An 8,001-nucleotide genomic window follows, 5' to 3' on the forward strand; every position below is an offset into this window, starting at 1 on the left:
ATCGCCATGTGCCTTGTGCACGCGCTATCCAATACCATTTACATTGGTCAATATGTGATGTGTGTGAGGCCATGAAAACCTCCTCCTCTGATATTCCAACTTGGTGATCATCTGCGAAATTCACTCAATGGGAAGACTGGCCACTTGGATTTTGCTTTTGCCTACAATACTTCTCAATGTGACCATACTTCTTACAATATCTACATTGAATTGGAGACCTCTTTGAATTCTGCCAACAATTCTTCTCTAAGTGGTTTGTCTTTTTACAAATGCCACAAGGTGGACATTTTCCTTTTATCGACAAATCACCTTGGTTTCCACCATATTTTACCTCTCCAGATTTATCCAACCAGACTTTTCTGCTTTTCTTTTGATGTTTGAATTTATGCCTTGCTTGAAAGGCATCTTCGACTATCCCTTCACTTTTCATAGTGACCCGTTGCTCTTGGACTTGCAATTTGGAGATTAGTTCGGCTATTGTAAGAGTAGTCAAGTCACAAGACTCTTCAATAGCTGAGATTTTGAATTCAAACTTGTCTGGAAGGCTGATCAAGATCTTCTCTACAACTTTGTGATCTGGAAAGGTTTCACCAAGTATTCTTATCTGGTTCACAATCTCCATCAGCTTTGAAGATTATTCTTTCACACTATCTGAGTCTTTCATCTTCAAAAGCTCAAACTCTCTCTTCAATGCTAAGAGTCAAATCGACTTTACTCTATTGTTGCCTTCAAACTCCTCCTTTAACTTATCCCAAGCCTCTTTGGCTGTTTCACAAGTCATAATCCTCGTAAACATCACGTCCGTAAAACTTGAATACATGTAGGTGAGAGCTCGTGGAGATCTAGTCACCAGCTCATCATACTTCTTAATTTCATTGAGAGTTGCACTAACTCTCAATGGCTGGACAGCAGGTTCTCCAAGCTCAACAACTTCCCATAAGTTGAGAGCCTTTAGATAAGACTTCATTTTGATGGCCCATATGAGATAATTCTCTCCGGTAAAAGTCGGAGGACCTGTCGTTGGTTGATTTTCAGGTGCCATGAATTTTTTCAGCAAGCAAATTCAAGAAAGAATAGAAAGTAGATGATCGAAACAAACAAAATTTAATTCAGATCTCTTAGGAAATAGGCTCTGATACCATGTTACAATGAAAAAAAAGAAGAACTTCAGGTCTACAAGGTGCAAACAATAGGAAATCGTAGCTGTAAATTGCTACAGAAAATCTGAAAGTGCAGAAGAAGGCTTAAGTTTTCTTGAGTTCAAATTTTTTTTTCTACTAGATGTTTCATTACATATGGTCTATTTATAGATAAAGTGTGAGAATTACAACCACATAATAAGCAAAATATCTCACACCAAACTATGCACATATGTGGCTCACTAACCACCACTCATTTTAAATCAAGACTACATATCTTACTACAAAATATCTACTATCTAGGAGTTTCTAGATAAAACTTAATTTTCTAATATATCTAATACAAAATATCTCCAATCTAGGAGTTTCTAGACAAATCTTAATTTTCTAACAGTATGTATATTGATCTGTACTAGAAGATGATATGCCATCTGCTACTTATAGTAAATGATGATGATTTTAGACAAATTTGTTCTTGATAAGGGTAATTCAATGTTCATCTTCCTAAGATTGCTGTTTTACTCCAATTTTTAGTTATATTGCTATTTTGTGGTCTGTATTTTCCTTTCTACTGCACTCTCTGTACCCCTCAAATGGTAAGGGTAAGGTTTGTGTGCATCGGAATCTACTTATGTAATTACACTGGATATGTTGTTGTTACAATGTTTATCTTTTTCATAAAAACCACATACTTAGAAAGTCATGTTATCAGATTATTTAATACGAGGAACACGAATCTAAATTCATCTATTACTATGCTAAACAAGATTTGTTTTTTTGTAAATCTTTGGAACTCCCTATTCGTATTTTGGGTTGTTGCAATGGGTTAATCTACTTACACAAGGACTTTTTTACCCTTATGATATTGAATCCATGTACCAGAAATTTTCATGTGTTTCGTGATGCAATACTTGATTGGGATTGTTTTATCAGATATGAATTTGGTTATGATGCATCTAACAAAGATTATATGGTTGTTAAGATATTGAGTTTTAGTCAAATTGAAGGCAGTTATGAGAATGTTGTGAGGATTTACAGCTTAAAGGCTTGTTCTTGGGAAAAAATACGAGATTTTACTAGTGGTTTTATAAAAGGAGAGGTGGGATTGTTTGTAAATGGCGCTCTTCATTGGGAAGGAAGCTATCGTCGTGGTTCTTGGGAGATTGTTACTTCGGATTTGGTTGCAAAAACACATGGAAAATAGCATTACCTAGTTATCAAGATGGAGGTATTGTTGATTGGACATTAAATGTTTCGAGAGGGTATTTAGTTGCTTGTTGTAACTATGACGAACCAAATAAGACGGATATCTGAGTGATGGAGTACGGTGTTGAGAAATCGTGGGGTAAGAAAAAAACTTTACAGAGTACTATACAACAGAGTTGGATATCTTATCAGAAAATATAAACTGTTTGCTCAAGTGGTTTTAAGTTGATTACATGAAATCTAAGTGCTGCAAGTTGTTCAGTGCAGCTTTTGGCATGTTCTTTGCTCTCCAGGAACTCCGATTATGCATCTTTGTGAACGCGAATACCCTTAAACTGACACACTCACAGTCTCACAATGTGTGTGTGTCTCCCTGTGGCTGCAATTGTAAGTTGCGTGGAGCTAGAAGGTACATGGGTCGTGGACGCTTTCCTGAAGAAGAAGCAATGTGGTATATGGTGAATAAGCATCGGATAACTCTATGCCAGCAACTGCGGTAAACAGAGTAATCATTGGGCGTCAAATAAGCTTAATTTAGACGGATCAAAATAGGCTAAATTAATAAAATGAGCGGGCCAAAATGTGTAAAAAAGTGAGTTATAATTCAATTTCATGACAAAGCTGAAAATTCAGTTTAGTTAATCAATTGAGCTATTAAAAAATCTGACTTCCAATTATTTCTGCTGAAAAAGCAACAAACAAATGAACAATATGAAAGACAAACTCCTCTGGGTCCAACTAGAGTTCCTCGGGTCTGAGCTGCAGCTTCGGCTACGTGTTCTGCAGAATTCTTTAAACTGTATTTTCTAGAATTCAACATTCATAAACTTGAAATTCTAGCCTCTTCTGCTTCCATCCTTGTAACCGTTTACAAAGTTCTCGTAGCCCGTTATAAAGAAGGAAGCAGAATCAATGTCAAAGAGACAGGAGGTGGTTCAATGACCAAATCATATGTGGTCTTCATTCCCTCACAGTTCTTCTCGTCCTGGTAAATTAAACTTTTATGATTAACTAATTAATATTTCTGTTAGCGTCTACTATCTCTTTTTTTTATTTGCTTTAATATACTTTTCCTTGAGCCGAGGGTTTATAGGGAACAACCTCTCTACCTCCCATAGTAGTTGTAAGGTCTGCGTATCCTCTACCCTCTTCAGACCCCACATACATAGGGTATGTTGTTGTTGCTTAGTTAATTAATGTCTCAATTTGTGTCTAAGGTGCCATTTGGAGGATTTCAAATCACGATGAATGGTGACAGACTTTAACAAGCGGGAGTGTCCCAGCTACACATGAGAGAGATGAATGGTGGTAGACTTTTACTCTTCGAAAAAACTCTTGTCATAAGTCACGTGGTTAGTGCAACTGTTATCAGTCAATCAAAAACTTGTTGAAACCTAACTTGATATACATGTTAAAACAAAAAGATTGTCTTCTTCTTCATCAACAACATGAGTATTGCTTCATGGTTCTCATATTTATTTTTTCAAATCACTGCTTCATGACAAGGATAATTGCACTTGCTGCACTTCGCGTCTGGCCTTTCCCAATATCTAAATGGTGTATGACCATTTTTTCACAGTTTTGACGAGGTAGATAATTTTCAACTTTTAACCCATGCTTTGAGTTCTATAGTTGTCTGCTAAGGCTCCATTTCTCATGTGCTTGGAAAGAATTTAACAACTCTGTCAAAGTAATCTTTGACAAATCATGTGTATTTTTCAACGTAGTTATACATGTTTGATGTCTTTTGGGCATCTTACCTTGCTAACAATGTAAAGAAATATATCCATGTATTCTTTGATTGTCTAGGAGTCTTTCATTCTATGCAACTCAAATTCTTTGACCTCTAGCATATTGTTTCTTTAGATAATTTTAAATATCTTTTGGTGATGGGAGGGACATAATTCTTGTGAAAATAGTTTTTGAGACAAAAACAAACATAATTGCTTTCACCTTGGACTTCACAGTTTTCTTTTACTTGTGACTCTTGATTTGTGCTATGGAGGAATTATTTAGCAGCGGATTAATTTCATAATCCTCTACCACGACTTCCTTCCTAAATATCAAGGGCCTCAAAGAAAGTTTTCATATCCCACATGTCGGTTTTTGAAGGAAAAGAAATGCAGGAAAATAACAATGGAAGAGAAGAAATAATTTTTTTATTAGGGAATATGCATAATACCCCCCAGCTTATGCCCGAAATCCTAGAGACACATGTAATTCCTAAACAATACTAAGGTCCTATTACCCCCCCCCCCCCCGAAATTATTTTATAAATAATTTTCTACCCCTTTTCAGCCTACGTGGCACTATCAGTCAGATAGCTTGATAGTGTTGTTCAACACACGCTGGGCCCCACTTTTTTAACTTTCTAAAAAGAAAAGCTATCAGTTCAAAAAGTAGCTTTTACACTTCCCAAAATTTCATCTTCCATTTTGAAGTTTAACTTTACCAAAAGGAACAAAGGAAAGAACAATTATCTTCAAAAATTTTGAGAAATATAAACTCATAATCAATTTTCTATGTAGATTTTGGTACTTAGTGTTCGATTTCAGTCGTGCATCTGTGGGTCGATTTCATTCTTCTAAGTCATCAAGAATCGTGGTTGAGTTCAAAGATGAGTTTTTTCTTGATTTTATTTTGTTTTTTGTTACTGTTATACTTATATTTCGTAGGGGTTATGATATGTTGTTAAATATAGGTTTTGATCTTTGAGTGAAATGTAACTTCATGCTTATTTTTTAGGGTTTATGTTATGATTTAACTTGAAGAATAATGGAGGTTTATTTTTTTTCAAAAGATGAAGAACACTCTGATAAAGAAGAAGACATTTGAGTTAATGAGGTTTTTTTTTCAACTTTATTTTAACACGTGGCCAATTTTTATTGGTCAGTGTAGTCTAAAAATAACACCCACGCGCCTTACATAGGTGAAGTCACGGACTCAGCCACGTAGGCCGAAAAGGGGTAGAAAATTAATTATAAAATAAGTTGGGGGGGAGGGAGTAATAGGACCTTAGTATAGTTTAGGTGTGTCTCTGGAATTTCGGGCATAGGCTGAGGGGGTACTTATGCATTTTCCCTTTTTATTACACTACAGAACTTTATATTTATTGACTAACACAAGACATGTATTTACAGACTAAAAACTAACTGAAATAGAAATCTACTCCTAATTATTGGGTCTCAAACTTAAAAATATTATTGCAGCAAAAAGATCTATAGTTCTAAAGTAAAGATTCAACATATATACAAAAGATTCCAAGGCTTTCAATATTGAACCTCATATGTATAACTCTTAAACTTTTGTATTATTGTCTTGAAGCCAATTCAAGAAAGCTTAAAGAATGTTCGTATCAGCTCTGTGATGCTTTTGAGTAAACTCAAGGAGAGTAGGCCATGTGAAGTCGGGATATATTCGAGGGTTGTTGTAGTCCACCAATTCAGTTTGTGGACTCACCACCTTATCTTTATCTGGACAACTAAAGAAGCAAGTGATTTCCTAGGAGTCTTTTTTTACCATTTCTCTATGCAAGCAACTTTTGTATCTACCATACGATAGCGCCTACAAAAGGGTAAACACCAAATATGTTATATTCATGTTATACGTCTAAGAATTGGCGATGTATATCATTGCGCGTCATGTGGAAAGATCTTATAATATTTGTCACCTAAAAATGTTTTTTTTGTCTAATTGACTATGTTTATATTATTTGTATGTAATACATAAAACATTATCTTATTATATAGTTCTAGTGTGTAAATTCTACCATAAATGTGTCGCCTATGTTAACCACAAAAGCATTGAAATTTGGACAGATGGAGTACCATTCTTTGTCCACAAAAACTTGAAGTCTGCTAACACAATCTTGATGGAGAACATTTATTAATGTTGGATTGTAGTGAGACCTTGTTCCTAAGGTGAGCTATGATTTCTAGCATGGGGGATAGTTGTTGAGTCTCATTATCGATTCATTGTCTCCGAAAAACTTTTTAAAATGACTCTTCTGTACACCTAGGCTCATTCCTAAGAATTCCATGATCCTAAGAGAAAGTGTGCTCATGGAATTGCAATATTCTTGATAAACAGTCATGTGTAATTAAAGGGAAAAGAGGTTAATTCATTACATTACTGAAAAATAGATAGTCCTTCTCTCTCGATTTGTTTGTCTGATTTTGATTTGACATAAAGTTAAAGAAAGTAAAGAAAGACTTTTGAATCCAGTAGTCTTAGACAAAAGATATGTAAGATGTAGCAGAATTTAATTTAATTTTGTGGTCTTAAACATGACATGCCAAAAAAAGGAAAAAAACATGTTTTGAAACTTACCAAAAAGAAATGTACAACAAACAAATTGAAACAGAGGGTTACTAAGGTAGTCAATTGTCCTTACCCAAGATTGTTAAAACGTTCACCCAATGTCCTTTGGAAGCACTCTTAAACTATGTGAGACGAGTCTTCTTTAGCAAAATATCATAAAGAGAGTGTCTCTTTCCAAGGCAACTTCGACGAAAACCTTCCGGTAAGCTGCTGGCATAGCCACAATACTCACCAATTTTCCTCTGTGCTTTTTTGCTTTTCAGAGAGAAGCATGTCAAAGAACGTGTCTATGTAACTATGGACATTGGAGATGAGATTAGCATCAACTCTGTGGTTCACTACAAGAAACAAATTGTGACTCTTGCAAGCCTCACCAACAAGCCTAGATTCTTAGTTGGCTGCGACAGGGTCACCAGAAAAGAAACCCCTTAAGTCAATAAGGGGAACAAACAATTCTTGTGCTACAACACAAGGCTTCTTGTCATCCAGCCATATATATTGTGTGGGAATGTTGGACTCATTTTTCATATGAGATGCATAAAAAATCAACGATTTTCCTTATCTTGTATGTGTGATTTTCCATTTGTGATTATACTATCAATGGTCATTGCATGCAAGGGTTTTCTCTCTCTTTATTGTGAAATAAGTCCCAATAGGGAAAAGGAAATAGAAGTAGTTCATTGTGAGGAGCCAAAGTGAAGGATCATATCGGGCTTAATGATGCTTAAAATTTGTATAGAAGTCCATATGTTGTTTCAATCAGATTTAAAAAAAGGAAACACTTTCAAAGATATGTTTGACCACAGATTTTGAAAGTTTTTCCTTAAAAGGTTCTCAAATATCAAAAATGGGTCTGAACAGTTTGTTGAGAAGAGCTTAATAGTGCTTAAAATTGGGCAAGAGAGTTTTCATATATTTTGAATCAAATTTTTAAAAAGGAAATATTTTTAAAGATATGTTTGACCATAGATTTCAAATCAGAGTTTGAAATTTTTTCCTTAAAAAAATTTGAAGTATCAAAAATGGATTCAAACAGTTTGCTAAGAAAGGCTTAATAATCCTAAAAATGGGGGTATAGTTTTGTTACGGAATGTACATAGACATATCTACACATAATCATCATATCATATCATATATTACTATAAGCATGAACAAAAAAAGTTGAAAGTTGAATTACGGTTTTACCCCTTCTATTAATTAAATTGTTATAAAATATTTAAATATTTGATTGTATAAGTTTAATTAAAATGTTAAATGACTTTTAGACTTCCTAAGATTAATTCCTAATTAAATATCTAATTTATTAATATTTATCATCTATAATCTATATGTATAT

The 8,001-nt window shown here is 34.5% G+C and overlaps 1 pseudogene; it reads right to left on the reverse strand.

Moving 5' to 3' along the window:
• Window positions 1–5,642: 5,642 nt before the first annotated feature.
• Window positions 5,643–7,273, reverse strand: LOC102590231 (gibberellin 20 oxidase 1-like; annotated as a pseudogene).
• Window positions 7,274–8,001: the final 728 nt, after the last annotated feature.

The sequence above is a fragment of the Solanum tuberosum genome, unplaced genomic scaffold (genome assembly GCF_000226075.1).
Source record: "Solanum tuberosum cultivar DM 1-3 516 R44 unplaced genomic scaffold, SolTub_3.0 scf00229, whole genome shotgun sequence".
NCBI classification, from domain to species: domain Eukaryota; kingdom Viridiplantae; phylum Streptophyta; class Magnoliopsida; order Solanales; family Solanaceae; genus Solanum; species Solanum tuberosum.